This window comes from Saccopteryx leptura, chromosome 3 (assembly GCF_036850995.1).
Source record: "Saccopteryx leptura isolate mSacLep1 chromosome 3, mSacLep1_pri_phased_curated, whole genome shotgun sequence".
Taxonomy (NCBI): Eukaryota; Metazoa; Chordata; class Mammalia; order Chiroptera; family Emballonuridae; genus Saccopteryx; species Saccopteryx leptura.
In genome coordinates this window covers 634,059-649,723 of record NC_089505.1, presented here as the reverse complement: position 1 = coordinate 649,723, position 15,665 = coordinate 634,059, and the positions used below count along the sequence as shown (strand labels likewise).

Here is a 15,665-nt window from a genome sequence, read left to right as displayed (position 1 = left end):
GTCCCCAAACTTTTTACACAGGGGGCCAGTTCACTGTCCCTCAGACCATTGGAGGGCCAGAATATAAAAACAAAACAAAACTATGAACAAATCCTTATGCCCACTGTGCATATCTTATTTTAAAGTAAAAACAAAACAAAACAGGAACAAATACAATATTTAAAATAAAGAACAAGTAAATTTAAATCAACACACTGACTAGTATTTCAATGGGAACTATGGGCCTGCTTTTGGCTAATGAGATGGTCAATGTGCTCCTCTCACTGACCACCAATGAAAGAGGTGCCCCTTCCGGAAGTACAGCGGGGCTGGATAAATGGCCTCAGGGGGCCGCATGCAGCCCATGGGCTGTAGTTTGGGGACCCCTGATCTACGTAGAGAAAGGAAGGGTGCTGAAGAGGAATAAATGAAGGTAAAAGAGCTTTTATTTGTATTATCCTTAATTGGCTTGAAAGCTTTAATAATTATGATGATGCATTGGGTGATTATAGTATATGTTTTGGTGAAATAAAAGCCGGCAACGTCACAAAGACTCTGAAGGAGGGATTGGGAGTGCTCTGCGCTACGTCATCCGCACCACACACGTTTTCCTTCTTTCTAGTGATCTGTGAACGCAGACTTAGGTTAGTTAAAATATGTATCACAAACTTCAGGGCAACTAACTAAAAATTTTCCTTATCTAAATAACTGATTAAAAGACAAGAGCTTATCAGAGTGGTTAAAAAAATAAATAAAACAAAACACCAAACAAGACATAAAAGTTAGATACTGAGTCATTTCTAGTGTCAGAAGAGATTCAAGAATTTGTTTACCTTTGCAGGTTATTTACCAAGTAAAAGCCCTGAGCATCTCTCAGATGGTGGGTTTCCAAGTTGACATAATAGGGACAATGACTAATTCTCTCTAGTCTCATCTGGATTAGAAGGTGAACACCATTGCTCATCTTGGGAGGGCAAAAGAGAAGCTCTAATTTGGTAAGCATATTAAACAGTGGTTGTAGAGTGAGAACCACTGAGTAGTATAACACACACCACACAAAGCTTTTCAATCTGTACTGATGTTTTTCCTTGATATAAAATTGCCGAGGAAATGAACTAAGCACAGTGCTGTGGCTGGCACTGTTTTCGGTTTGATACAGGGGAAAGGAGCATAACATTGCCACAAAGACTTCACACATCTAGCTGGACTGAAGAATGCTTTAAAAGGTAACAAGTCTGTTGACAAACAATGGGTATAAAATCAGGAATGGAGGCACAGACATGCATGTCAGCACAGAGGGTCCTTCCAAACACGACTGGGAGGGTCACCAGCACCCCGATGAGAGGGGTGTGTTTTCCTGGTCATCACTGCCCTGTTACCCCACATCTCTTTGCCCTACATGCAAGCAGGGGGGTTGCTCTCAGTCCCAGACTGCCCGGTGTCCCCACTCCCAGGTACCCGGCCGAGGAGGCGGTGAGAACAATGACGGAGCAAGAGGAGGAGAAGGAAAGGGTGGGGATGTTCCTCTCTGCCACTAGCTAGCTGTGTCATGGTCTACCTGTGAAGAAGGGAGCAACCTGCGAGGCTGTAGCCATGGTATCGGTACCTTTGTCTACACCGAGCACAGGAGGCTCTTAGTGCCTGGTGGCTGCTACTCTGAGTCTCTGGGTTGCAGGAGTACGTATAAGACTGTACTGAAATGACTGTTCTGCTGTTGTTCCAGAGACACCGTTTATCCCAAACCCCCAAGATTTTAGAGCCAATTGTTAAAGGCCAGCAGCCAATTAAATATTGAGATGTATTGTGAGAGTATGCTGAAAGACAACAGATTATCAAGTATATATACAATATATATATGTGTGTGTGTGTGTGTGTGTGTGTGCGTGCGCGCGCACGTGCATATGTGTATACAGGGGGTAGGGAATAGCAAGTTTACAGTTATAAGTATCCAAAACACAAAGTTTATTCTTGTGTTTTTATTTATTAATTATCATATTATTTACTTGTCTTATGCAAATCTATTTTGCCCACCCTTGTATATTATATGTATTTATACATATGACCACATTGTATATGCTTAGAAAAATAGGGATAGTGTGTACAATTAAGGCTTTAAGCTTATTGTCTTTTCGTTGTTTTATTTATTCTTTGCTCACTACAATCATCTGTGATGATTATTAAGCAATTTGATATTTTCGTTTGGTTATCCTAAAGCTTTAGGACATATTTTTACCTTCAAACTAGCTGGATGTGTTTTTGTTGTTGTGTTTAATCTCTCTGGCCATTTCAAGTAGCATCCTTGGAGGCAATAATGAAACCAACCCAAGCCCCAGATCCCCAAACGCACCCGCTTATCCAAACATGCAGAAGGAAAACTAACTGCAGTTTCCGACAAAAAGGGCCAGTTAGCAATGGCCTCCCCTCCCTTCTGCTTCACCGGCTGATCAGCCAAAACACACAGGAAGGGCGTCGCTGGAGTACACAGTCAACAGATGGGCGATTACAGCAAACACGTCGGGCTGAAAGGCAAACACTTCACAAGGAGGTCAGAGAAGAGAACTGAGGACACGTGATTCTGTTTCACCAGAACTGATCTCGGTTCTGTTGGTGGGGACAGGGCTGTTTTCCACTTGCTGCTGCTGCTCCATATGTGCAGGGCGGCTTACCTTGGGCCACCCAGGTTGTAAGTGACCCCAAGGACAGGGCTGAGCAGTGGACAACCCTCCCTTGAAGTTCCCCCTGGGACTCCCGGTCCCTGTGCCCTGCAGGCTGCTCGCTGCCCCGTGACGCTGGCGTAACAAAAATGGAGGTTAGGTTTTACGTTTAAAAAATGCCACAGTTTAAAATTCAACAAACTACATTACTTTAAAACCAGTAAGATTGGTTTAATTAAACGGGGCACACTTTTTGTATTTGGGGGAGAAAATATACTATTGTAGAGATCTTAAAAAATCTGTGCACAACAACAACAAAAAACAAAGGCTAAAACAAAATTTCAGAGGTGAAATGTGTTCATCATGGAGTGACTAATAAAACACCGGCAAGAGGGGACTGTGAGCACAGCTTCTACACTGTGCTCAGCAAGAAGATGACACATCCAACCTGGTGCACATGTAAAACTCACTCCAGTTTAAGCCAGTCTAGACATCTAACTAGACTGGCTTAAAAAGCATTTAGAGGGAACCATCTCATTATTTGTGTCTTTAAAATTTATTTAAAATTATTTTTGGTATTTTTCTGAAGTGAGAAGCGGGGAGGCAGAGAGACAGACTCCAGCATGCACCCGACCGGGATCCACCCGGCATGCCCACCAGGGGGCGATGCTCTGCCCATCTGGGGCGCTGCTCTGTTGCAACCGGAGCCATTTTAGTGCCTGAGGCAGAGGCCATGGAGCCGTCCTCAGCACCCAGGCCAACTTTGTTCCATGAAGCCTTGGCTGCAGGAGGGGAAGAGAGAGAGAGAGAGGGGGGAGAGAAAGAGGAGAGAAGCAGATGGGCACTTCTCCTGTGTGCCCTGGTTGGGAATCAAACCCGGGACTTCCACACACTGGACTGACACTCTACTGCTAAGCCAACTGGCCAGGACCTTGTGTTTTTTTAAAGTATTGTACTTACTGATTTTAGAGACAGGGCAGAGGAAGGGAGAGAGAGAGAAGAGGGGAGAAACAGGAAGCATCAACTCGTAGCAATTGCTTCCATATGTGCCTTGACCGGGCAAGCCCAGGGTTTTGAACCAGTGACCTCGGCATTCCAAGTTGATGCTTTATCCACTGCGCCACCAGCCACCACTAATTATTTATTAATATCTGCTTTTTCTACCCTGAATGCAGGGTCCATGAGGACAGGCCTTTTGCCCAGGGCCAGCGGGTTGCTCACTGCATGAACGAGGTCCTGGGACCTAGCACAGCTGCTAACAGATGAAGGGGAAAATATCATCGCCTTCGTGCTATCACAAGCAAGAGCACTGGACAGCAGGTGACCTCACCAACCTGTGCAGTGACTTAAGATCCTATGAGTGAAAGTCTATTGGTCTTAAAGTCAGTTTTTATAAAACCTCAGAAATAAACTATTTTTAGATTTTAAGTGCCAGGTTTACTTTTTAAACACAAAATATTAGTAAAGTCCTATTCAAGCAAGAAAGAGTTCTTTAAAAGTTTCAGTTCCTACTGGCCTGGGCAGAAGAATGCTGATTTTCAGAAAGAGCAGAGCTTGGTCATTGGCGGATGGTGGCGGCCTGGCCTGTGGAGCGCGCTCAGAGGGGGCAGGGTGGGGCCACCCTGACAGGCCCTCCCTCGGGCCTTTGTGGAAAGGCCAAGTATTTTCCTGGACACAGCTACACACCGGCCAACTGCAAGCGGATGGTTCTGTATCTATCAATGACAATCAGATCTAATTTGGAGCTTTTATGACTTTGCCAGCATTTAATTTCTTCAAAGATTAAAGACAGATTGATGTCGCACGTGATCATGGATTAAAGAATGAAACTATCTCGGGTTTTAAAGAATTATTAGCCAGGCCTCCCCCAGACCGACCTCTGCCCCATCCCCGACAGTTGCGTTCTAGCATTCTAGACTGACTCAGACTTCCGGTGACAGGGTCAGAGGCTCCGAGCCAGGGGACCTGCTGGAAACCTCGTTCTAATGTGAAAGCGTTGCTGTTGTTAGCTCTTTCCAGACACTGGTTCGAGACGTGGGGTGATGGAGGTCACATCTCATCCTTTTCAACCTTTATTAACCACCTCTTCCCGGGGACACCCGTGTGCTCGTAGGAAGCTCACGTCAATGACAACAACTAAAACACTCTGAGTGGTGATTCAGAGGGAGCAGGCACGTGCTCCTCCCCTCCCCTCCTCCCTCAGAGGTGACCCTGCCGTTGGCAGCGGTCCCGTTCTGCCACGGCGCTCGGGAGGCCTCCTGTTTATGTGCTGTGGCCGCGTCCACGCCCGCATTCTGCGGCCGAGGCTGGGCCGGTGCTGCGGGGGCTGCGGGGGCTGCGGGGCTGCGGGGGCTGCGGGGGCTGCGGAGGCTGCGGGGTTGCAGGGGCTGCGGAGGCTGCGGGGCTGCGGAGGCTGCGGGGCTGCAGGGGCTGTGGAGGCTGCGGGGCTGCGGGGCTGCGGAGGCTGCGGGGCTGCGGACGCTGCGGGGGCTGCGGGGCTGCGGATGCTGCGGGGGCTGCGGGGCTGCGGGGGCTGCGGATGCTGCGGGGGCTGCGGATGCTGCGGGGGCTGCGGGGCTGCGGGGGCTGCGGGGCTGCGGGGGCTGCGGAGCACGGGGCGGAGCGCAGCTGCGATTCCACGGGGCTTCATTCCAGCAAGACTTTCGGAGGCCACGCCTCCTTGTCTGAAGGTCGGGCATTCTGGACGAGTGTTCCCACACCTGTTCTGGTCACTTCTTCGTTTCGCCTTCCACATCAGACCGGCAGGTATCCTTCCACGCTCCTGGTAAAGGTTCTGTCATGCCCACTCCAATTCAGGACCCAACAGCCCAGCCCCCTGACCCGCCGGCACAGGGAAAGTGTAACAACGTTTCATTTGTCTGAATACAGAACTCAAACTAAAAAATGGTTAAAAGAAGATGCTCTACCCTGCACACTGACAAGTGCCCCCACCCGGGGCTCTGGAAGGTGAAGGTTCACACCCCGCGGGCCCCGCCAGGTCTGCTCCCGGTGTGGCTGTCCAGGAGCAGCCAGGTCCCTGGCGCCCCCACTCCCTTCCTCCCGGACGCCCACCTCCTTGGAGGGCCCCTCGCACACCTGGATGGCGCGGACCACCTGTTCGGGCCGCACAGCCCCGCCCCCCAGCCGGAGTTACCCCGGGGCCACTGCGCTCACGGAACCAGTTAAGAGTCTCAGGGAGGAATTCTGCAGTTCCAGGTCGGGAACTGGGAGGAGCTTGGTTCCTGCGGGCTCCTTGGGCGAGGTGTCGGTGGGGGACCAGGACCCCTCTTGCCTCGCCAAGCACTTACTGCCCGTGTCCCTTGCTGGCCCTTGCCCGCTCTCATCTCCCCGAAGGTCAGCCCACCGTCCTCCACACAACTCTCCCTGAACTTGCGAGAGTCACGTCCCTGTCCTCGCCCCTAGTCCTTTACCTCTCCAAGTTCTTTGTTACCCCGTCCTCCTTCTTCACTTCCTCCAAACACGGGCCCTGTCTCCAGCCCAGGGTCCTTCTGTCTGTCATTCTCTCCTCTGCATTCCATGACGGATTTAACAGGACCCCGTGGGCACCACCCATCTGTCCCCAAGGACAGGTCCCCACCCAGGCTCCAGCCGTCACCTTCAGGGCAAGAAGTCTCACAAGGAGCACATCCCACCCCTCACAGGTGACGTCTTCCACCCTTGGTTCCGGAGACTCAGGGTTGGCACCGATGATGTCACGTGGCTTGACAAGTGCTCACACTTTTTTTTTTTTTTTTTTTTGGCACTGATGACTGAAACTGATTATAAACTCATTGTTTTTCAATCTTTGAGATTCGATCTTTCCTCATTTTGAAAAGTTAAAAAAAAGAAATAAAAGAAAAATCCACCTGCAAACTCTTAATTCTGACTTTTCTTTCTTTACGGTGCCCCAAAGATTCCTGGCGGCGGCTCAGAGAGTGATTTAGAGCAAGTGTTTGGTCCAAACAAGAACAGAAAGTGGTCCTTGTGCTGTTCTTAGTTTAAAGTGCAAGTTCCTCCTGATATCTCCTGGTCTGTCTTCCTGACACAAGAAACACTCTCCTCGCCCAGAAAACAGGAGCCGGGAGCCTCTGCACCTGCTAATGTTGTCCTGTCTTCTCAGAGAGGGCCCGTTCTTCTTCTGGCATTTCCTTATGTTTCTTGTTCTTGACCCAATTTTAAAAGCCTGTCTAGTTGGCTGTGGTCACTTAAATTAGAATTCCATCTCATACGAGGCGTATCCTGGAGATTTGCTTGTGGGTTATGCTTGTCTACTGTTATTTTTTTAATTTCCCAACTATGAAACACTGTATTTATCTCTTGCAACTACTTCCTAAAATCTGAGCTTCCTGGAAATAGAAATAAGTTGTCTACTTGGCATTAAAATGATTTTTTTTAAGGGAAGACAAAGGGACAGACTCTTGCATGCGCCCAACCAGGATCCACCTGGCAAACCCCCATGGATCTGCGATGCTCTGCCCGTCTTGGGCCATTGCTCAGCAACTGAGCTATTTTTAGCATCTGAGGAGGAGGCTCCACAGAGCCATCCTCAGTGTCAGGAGCCAACTCGCTGGAAGCAATTGAGCCATGGCCCCAGGAGGAGAAGAGAGAGATAGAGAGAGAAGGGGGAGGAATGGGGGGAAGAAGCAATTCTCCTGCGTGCCCTGATCAGGAATTGAACCTGGGATATCCGCATGCCGGGTCGATGCTCTACCATTGAGCCAACTGTCCAGGGCTTAAAAATAAACTTAAAATTTTTATTTAAAAAAAAACCCATATGAAGACAGAAGTGAATCCTATCATTTTAAAGGGTAACTTTGAAACTGAGATTTTTATTTCGGTTAGTCTCTTTAATCAACATTTACTTTTATTCTATTCCCATACCATAAAGACGATTTCAGTCTAACTGGGATTCTCTTCAGGAAAATGCATTGCAAAATTGTGACTTGTTTCCATGAAGTCACTAATAGCTATTAAAACCACCACCACCAACAACACACAAAATAAACACTTTGGGGGACTAACTGAATTCTGGAAGCTGAATTTCCTCCATAGCCACACGGTGAAAAGTAGGGGAAACTCATGTGGAAAACATATCCCAGTAAAAAGCATTAGAAAACCACATGAGTCTTCAAGCACTATTTTTCCTTTTCGTTCCCCTTGTCATCCATCACCGGGGCTTCGTGATGTCCTCTGGGTTCAGTGGCAAACCGTGGGCACCCAGGCTTGGGGTACAAGCTGGACTGGATTTCAGCTCTCCGGCGTGTAGTTGGAACCAGGCGCCCGACATGAGTCATCGCAATTTGCAGATGGCTGCTGTTCGGTGTGAAATGCCCGGAGGATTCATTTCTCCGTTGGCTCCAGCTTAGAATCCCTCGTGGAGCCTTGACAATTCCAGTTACCGTCTATGTTCTCTTTAAGGGCAGCTTTGAAAGGGAAACTGGCTGGGGAAGCAGAAAGCATAGGAAATCAATGATGACGCGGTGTGATCAGAGGCAATGCAGCCAGACGCCGTCAGCCAGAGCTGGGCAACGGGAACGGGTTCGATGGGCGCCTGCCACTCCAGCTAAGCCAGGCTGATTGGGGTCTCCACGCCCTTGGCTGAAGCAGCCATTTCTGAGTTCATCTGAGAGTCAGGCGCGAGGAGTGTCCATGGAAAATTCACTCAGGCCTCTTGACTGAGCAGTTGCCTTCCAAGTTGGCGGTGGGACTTGACATAATCGAGTTCAAAGCATGATCACTTTGATGAATAAAATCAAGCTCATCAGCTAATTTCTCTCTGCGGATAGGTTTCTATTTATGTCTATAAAGGGTTGTTCTGTGCATTGTTTTTAACAGCGAGCACAGAATGGACGGGAGACATCCCAGACCAGTAAAAAGAACCCGGAAGCTAGTCTCCTTGCACCCAGCTAGTCACCTAGTGCTCAGCAATTTCACCTGTAAATATGTGGCAGAGAGAAATGCACACAGTTACACAGGGAAGTATGTCTGAGCATTTACTGCAACAGTTTTTGTAGCAATGGTAACAGTGAAAGGAAACATCTGCGATGGCCATCAGTAACAGATGATCTCATTCAGCAAGTCCACATCGGGCACCCACTTCTGGCCGGGCAGCGCTCGGGACTTGAGTCACATTAGCGAGAAACTGAAAACAGACAAAAACCCCTCCTTGGAGCCTGTGTTCCCAGGGGCAGAGGGACAGCACAGATCAACAGTGAGTAGGTAAATGATGGAATGTTTTAGAGGGCGATGAGCACCATGTCAAAGAAGAAAAAAGCAACAATAGAATAGTGTAAGGGGACAGAGCAGAGGGGGGGGGGATAATCTTACATAAGGTGTTCGGTATTTCTTACGGAGAAAATGGCATTTAAGCAAAGACTTTTAGGAAGTGAATTGAGAATTAACTAGGGTAAACTATATCAAATAGATAAATCTAAATATCATCAAGTTAAAAGAATGTTGTGATAGTTCATGTATATTATAATGTCATTTATTGAAGTTTACAAAACCTACTAAACAATATGGATACATACAACCATAGCTATATCTGTCTATATCTATATCTATATCTATATATCTATCATCTAGCAAGAGAGACAGATAGGGACAGACAGGGAGGGAGGGAAAGAGATGAGAAGCATCAATTCTTAGTTGTTCATTGATTGCTTTCTCATATGTGCCTTGACCTGGGAGCTACAGCAGATCCAGTGACCCCTTGTTGAAGTCAGTGACCGTGGGGTCATGTCTATGATCCCACACTGAAGCCAGTGACTTTGGGGTTTCAAACCTGGGTCCTCAGCATCCCAGTCCAATGCTCTATCCACTGCAGCACTGCCTGGCTGGGCACAACTATAATGCATACAAATGATAAACACCAAGATTAGGGAAAGCAGAGGATGGAATGGGATCACAGGAAAGAAGAGAGGATGCTTCAAACCTGCCGTTCAAACTTCATTATCATGGTCAAAAATGAAAGCTAACATTTCCGTGACACTTACTATGCACAAAGCACTCTTTTTAGTGCTTCCCAAATAGTAGTTCATTGAATCTCACAGTCATCCTATCCAGTAGGTACTATCATTATATCCACTTTACAGATGATGAAACAGAGACATAAAACCATTACTTAACCTGACAGAGTTACCTGAAGCAGAGTAAAAAGTCAGACACTAACAAAGCTGGGTAGTGGGTCATGGGTGAACACCATGTAATTTCCTATATCAAATTGTACGTTTATAACTTTTTGTAATAACTAACGCACATGAAGACTTAAGGTAAGGTACATACAAAGACACCTTGAGGGAAAACTGAATAAAAATTTAAGAAATCACACACCTGGTTTGTATTTATCATGAACATATGTGAGCATGCATTTTGTTTGAGGGGGAAACACCTTTTAGCATAACGACTATGTAAGAAAGCATGCTTTTTGGAGTCAGACAGCATAGAACTTTATCTTTTTTGTAGCTTTAACAATAAGCTGAAAGAAGCCGTAATATTAATGTAGCCTCATCTCAGAGCTGAGAATGCAGCGTCTGCTGAGATGTTTGCATTGTCATGATTTAGAGCAGGGGTGGTCAACCTTTTTATACCTACTGCCCAGTTTTGTATCTCTGTTAGTAGTAAAATTTTCTAACCGCCCACCGGTTCCACAGTAATGATGATTTATAAAGTAGGGAAGTAACTTTACTTTATAAAATTTATAAAGCAGAGTTACAGCAAGTTAAAAGCATATAATAATAATTACTTACCAAGTACTTTATGTCGGATTTTCGCTAAGTTTGGCAGAATACATCTTTATAAAACAAGTTACTATAGTTAAATTTATCTTTGTATTTATACTTTGGTTGCTCTGCTACCGCCCACCATGAAAGCTGGAGCGCCCACTAGTGGGAGATAGGGACCAGGTTGACTACCACTGATTTAGACGAACGTTCATATTATCCAGTTCATTGTAGCCACTGTATTCATCCAAATGTCCCTTTGGAAGTCAACTCCTACTGGCTATGAGACAACCTGTCTTCCCATGGGGTAATGCCGAAGAGGAAGTCTCATTCATAAGGAGACACATCAGAAACTGGTCAGCTGTTTTTATTTTGCTGATAGTAAGTATTTCTATTATCATTGGTGGGGGGTGAATTCTAACCAAACATTGACTTCTTCTTCATGGAACAATGTTTCTGTGTGTGTCTAACTGTGTGTGAAGCCAGGTGCGGCAGAGAAAGCCAAGTGAGCCAGGCAGCGACTCCGCCTCAGGGAGCTCACTGAAGAAGTGACAGGCACATCGTCAACAAACCATAAAAGGAGAGACAGCCAAGTGTGCAGAGAACAATCAACGAGGAGCTGTTAGAAAAAAAAAAAAAGAGGAGGAGAATTGGGATCAAAAAGCCCAGAGGCTGGAAGACCAAGTGTGTACAGGGAAGCCAAGCCCGTGGGCACTGTGCACGTGGGCACTGGGCACGTGGGCAGAGACGAGAATGGAAACCACCAGCCGCACACACAGCTCAACTGCGGGGGCTGGGAGCCGAGACCCCACTGCTTGTTCCAGAAAAATCCTGCCTCGAAAGAGAAGCGTGTAACGCTATAAATAACGTCGCTGTTGGCTTCAGGAAGTTCCTGCAAATAATTTAACCAGCTTGCTTCTCAGAGTAGCCATCTCCTTGAATAGGACAATGGACTGCTCACGGATAAGATAACTGTTTTCTTATCAAGGATCCTTTCAAAAAACATTGGGTCCACTGCCCCCAAACACTCAGCCCCGCATGGATTGTAATGAATCTCGCTCAGGTTCGATCGCTTCCCCACCTGAACGATCCGCTTTAACCACTGCGGCCCAGCTCCACAAACTGTGTGAACTTGGACCCCCTTCCTGTAACTGCCCATGACTGTCCCCGTGGCGGGCTCTCACGGCCGTAGACCTGTGGGATCAGAAGGCTCCTTGGTGGTCGTTGGGAGAATGGACACAGAATACATGAAAGGCGGGACAGAAAAGACAGTGACAAAAAAACTGAAGACACTTAAATTTTTTTCTCATTTTTGTATTGTTATGAGGTCGAAACAGTTTTAAAAATTAGAAAATTATTCACAGTGTGTATATTCTTGACATGTTGCCCACACCTATGTTTTGAATAATTTTTGCTTTCCATTTCTAGGAGGTGGTGTTTTCAGCACGCGGTGTGCCTCAGGTGACAGACTGAATTTGGGTGCTGGACACAGGAGTGACCATGCGGGGTGCCAGGGTCTCATAGTATAAAGTGACCCCAGAACATGGCTCTCTCCTCCTGCCACTCTGGAAAGCTCACCTTATGGACATAAGAGAAGGGAAAGGGGGAAGGAATGGATGAATGATCTTAACACACGTTAAGTGCATTTAACCTCTCTCCCATTGACGGTGGGGCGGTTAGCTTACTCAGATGAGCGTGTCAGTGTCTAGTTAACATTATGGGGAAAGCAGAACTCAGGGATTGGACCCAATCAAAAAGAAGACTCAGACCATGTACAACGTATCAGTAAAAGTTCTGTTAAATAAGGTTAGTAGGTCAACTGGGCGACTAATTATCATGGTTAAATTAATGAGGTTTCTTTAGAGTGAAAGTACCCCAAGACCCCAGACGACTTGTGTACGTGCACGTTTAAAGAATACACCCTGTTTATGTTTTTGTTTTGATTTTTTTGAGAGAGAGAGAGAGAGAGAGATGCAGGGAGAAAGAGACAGGTACATCGAGCTGTTCTTGTATGTGCCCTGACCTGTGTTCCTGTATGTGCCCTGACCTGTGTCCCTGTATGTGCCATGACCTGTGTCCCTGTATGCGCCCTGACCTGTGTTCCTGTATGCGCCCTGACCTGTGTTCCTGTGTGCGCCCTGACCTGTGTTCCTGTATGTGCCCTGACCTGTGTTCCTGTATGTGCCCTGACCTGGGAATCGAACCGGCAACCTTCACGCACGCTCCATAATGATGCTCCAACCAACCAAGCTATCCGGCCAGTCTTTCCCTGTTTATAAACGGGAAACTCTCGGTATTTATTTTTGAATCGTACTCTTTGCCACATCTTAAAGAATGTGTTAAGATGGACTTCCCCGGTATGTATGATATTTAGGCATCACTAAATTTGAGAAAACAAATAACATCTAAAATAATATGAAAGAAATGTTATTGGACTTTAAGAGTTGATACAATTTAAAGGAGGCTTAAAATCTGTCTTCATAATTTTTTAAATACATTTTTTTACAAGAACTTCATAATATTCTGTTTCTAGTTTTTTTATATTTTAAATTTATGTCAGTAATTTTCCTATTACTTTAGTGCTATGCATTCTGTTTCTTTTATTCATCTGAGTGCGGGCACTTGCTTTCATTACTGAAAGGCATATTTCAAATTCTAAAAAAATAAATAAAATTTAAGCGCTCTTAGTGCTGCTCCTTTGATTCAGCATTGCTTTTCTATAGTTCAGATACTTAAAGTCCGGATGCTGATGTGAGTGACACTTGAAAGAGAGGAGACAACTAAAAACTAAAACAGAAAAGTCAATCTAACAAACAAATAACAGATTCTATGGCGGGGAAAAGCGCACAGTCTCAGCGATATTGTTAATTATCCCATGGATTGTTGCCCAGAGCCTTACATTTCCCCATATGAAAATTAGTAATCATTCTTTATTTTAATGAGCCCAGATGACTAAACACGAGTAGTTCTCCTCTGTCAGCAGAGTTCTACCGAGTCCAGATTTGCTATTCATATTTGGAAGTTCTGCTTTGACAAGCATTCCCTCCCTTAAAACACAGGGAGAATGGGGCCCTTCTCGCCAATGGGGCGGGTTTCCGGGGGGCCCACCAACAGCTGGCAAAGGCCGGGCTCCAGCCTCCTCCGTGCCCAGCCCAGGGCTGCGCCAGGGCCCGAGGATGTAGAGCCCCGGATGGACGGTTAACTCCGGCCACCCTCCCCCCTGCACCTCCCAGGGAAAACTGTTTACAGACTGCTGGCTTGAAGCTCTTGTCCACGAGGACACAAAAATGATCTGACTGTGATGCAGTCGGTGTTTCAAAGCTGAAGATGACCACTGGTCCTTTAGGAAGTTCGTACACGCACCACCTTTTACGTGAAGAACTCTCACCGATGTGGAGGCGGCGGTGTCCCCAGGGAGAATGCTCGGCCCCTCGGCCACGCCCAAGAGGGGCTGCTCAGGCCTCTGTGTTGTCCCTCCCGGTCGCAGCTCACAGACTGTTGGTCCCCACCGTATCTGCAATCTTTGTGTTTTGGTTACTTGGTGACTGGAGGTAGACCGATGACCATTTAGCTGAGGGGTGTGTGTGTGAAGGCTCACTGTACTATGTATTATTCTTTTTACTTTGTATGTGGGTAAACTTCCACGATGTAAAGGTTTTTAAAAAAAAACACAGACTGGCCCTGGCCAGTTGGCTCAGCGGTAGAGCGTCGGCCTGGCGTGCGGGGGACCCGGGTTTGATTCCCGGCCAGGGCACATAGGAGAAGTGCCCATTAGCTTCTCCACCCCCGCCCTCTCCTTCCTCTCTGTCTCTCTCTTCCCCTCCCGCAGCCAGGGCTCCATTGGAGCAAAGATGGCCCGGGCGCTGGGGATGGCTCCTTGGCCTCTGCCCCAGGCGCTAGAGTGGCTCTGGTCGCAGCAGAGTGATGCCCCGGAGGGGCAGAGCGACACCCCGGAGGGGCAGAGCATCGCCCCCTGGTGGACAGAGTGTCACCCCTGGTGGGCATGCCGGGTGGATCCCGGTCAGGCACATGCGGGAGTCTGTCTGACTGTCTCTCCCCGTTTCCAGCTTCAGAAAATGAAAAAAAACAAAAAACAAAACAAAAAAAAAACACAGACAGAAGGAAAAACATCTGCAGACACAAATCCGAATGTAGTGTCGTCCTCTGCACGAGGGGGCTGGGCTGGGCCTGTGCGTCACACCCCACACCAGGCCCCGGGCCCGGGCCTCCCGCACGCCTCCGGAGGGACTTCCTTCACACTGACCACAATTACATTCAGAATCTCTGCAGCTGGAGCTCATGTTTTGGTGCATTGAGCCCTGTCTACCTATTTTGTTTTATTTCCATTTTCACAGCCATGTCTCTGCTGCAAACTCTCCCCACTGTATTATTTAGTGACCCTAAAGAACCCTGCGGCGAGGGCACAGTTGGGGGGCTGAATAATGGTAAAGTAGGGTAAGGGGCCCCAGCGGAACCCTCCCAGGGCTGTGCGGCTCCCACCTGGGGTGATTTGACATGGCCCTTGTGGGTGTGGCTGTTAGGGGAGGTCTTATCTTGGAGGGGAGGGCAGTGCGGATTAAAAAGTTCCTTGGAAGTTTTGATGTCTTCCTCACCCCTTGCCCCCCCCCCCCCAGCCCTGCCTCTCTTGCATGTCTGCGGCTGGGACAGGGAGTGGCCAACTGTCCTGTGCATTCATTTGTTCAAGCGTCAGCAGTTGCTCCTGAGGGAACCAAGGAAGGAGACACATCTCATGAAACAGTCTCAGGCTCACGGTGGTCTCGGCCGTCCACACACTCCCATCTGAATGCATCTAGATTTTGTCTATTTTCTTTTTCTTTTTTGGTATTTTTCTGAAGCTGGAAACGGGGAGGCAGTCAGACAGACTTCCGCATGTGCCTGACCGGGATCCACCCGGCATGCCCACCAGGGGGCGATGCTCTGCCCATCTGGGCTGTTGCTCCGTTGCAACCAGAGCCACACTAGCGCCTGAGGCAGAGGCCATGGAGCCATCCTCAGCGCCCGGGCCAACTTTGCTCCAATGGAGCCTTGGCTGTGGGAGGGGAAGAGAGAGAGACAGAGAGGAAGGAGAGGGGGAGGGGTGGAGAAGCAGATGGGCGCTTCTCCTGTGTGCCCTGGCCGGGAATCGAACCCGGGACTTCCACATGCCAGGCTGACGCTCCAACACTGAGCCAACCGACAAGGGCCTTTTTGTTTCTTTCCTGTTATGTGCTTCTCAAGACCGGAAAGGAGCCTCTGACTTAGCAAGTAGCTTCCCAATGGGCCTCGTGTGGTGCCCCCCACCCCGGTGAGA

General features: G+C 47.9%; 1 protein-coding gene across 1 annotated transcript in view; it reads right to left on the bottom strand.

The window, feature by feature from the left end:
• The window catches only part of LOC136398569 (E3 ubiquitin-protein ligase parkin-like), a 719,582-nt gene that overhangs the window by 196,729 nt on the left and 507,188 nt on the right, over positions 1-15,665 (bottom strand). The gene's annotated exons all lie outside the window — the stretch shown is intronic.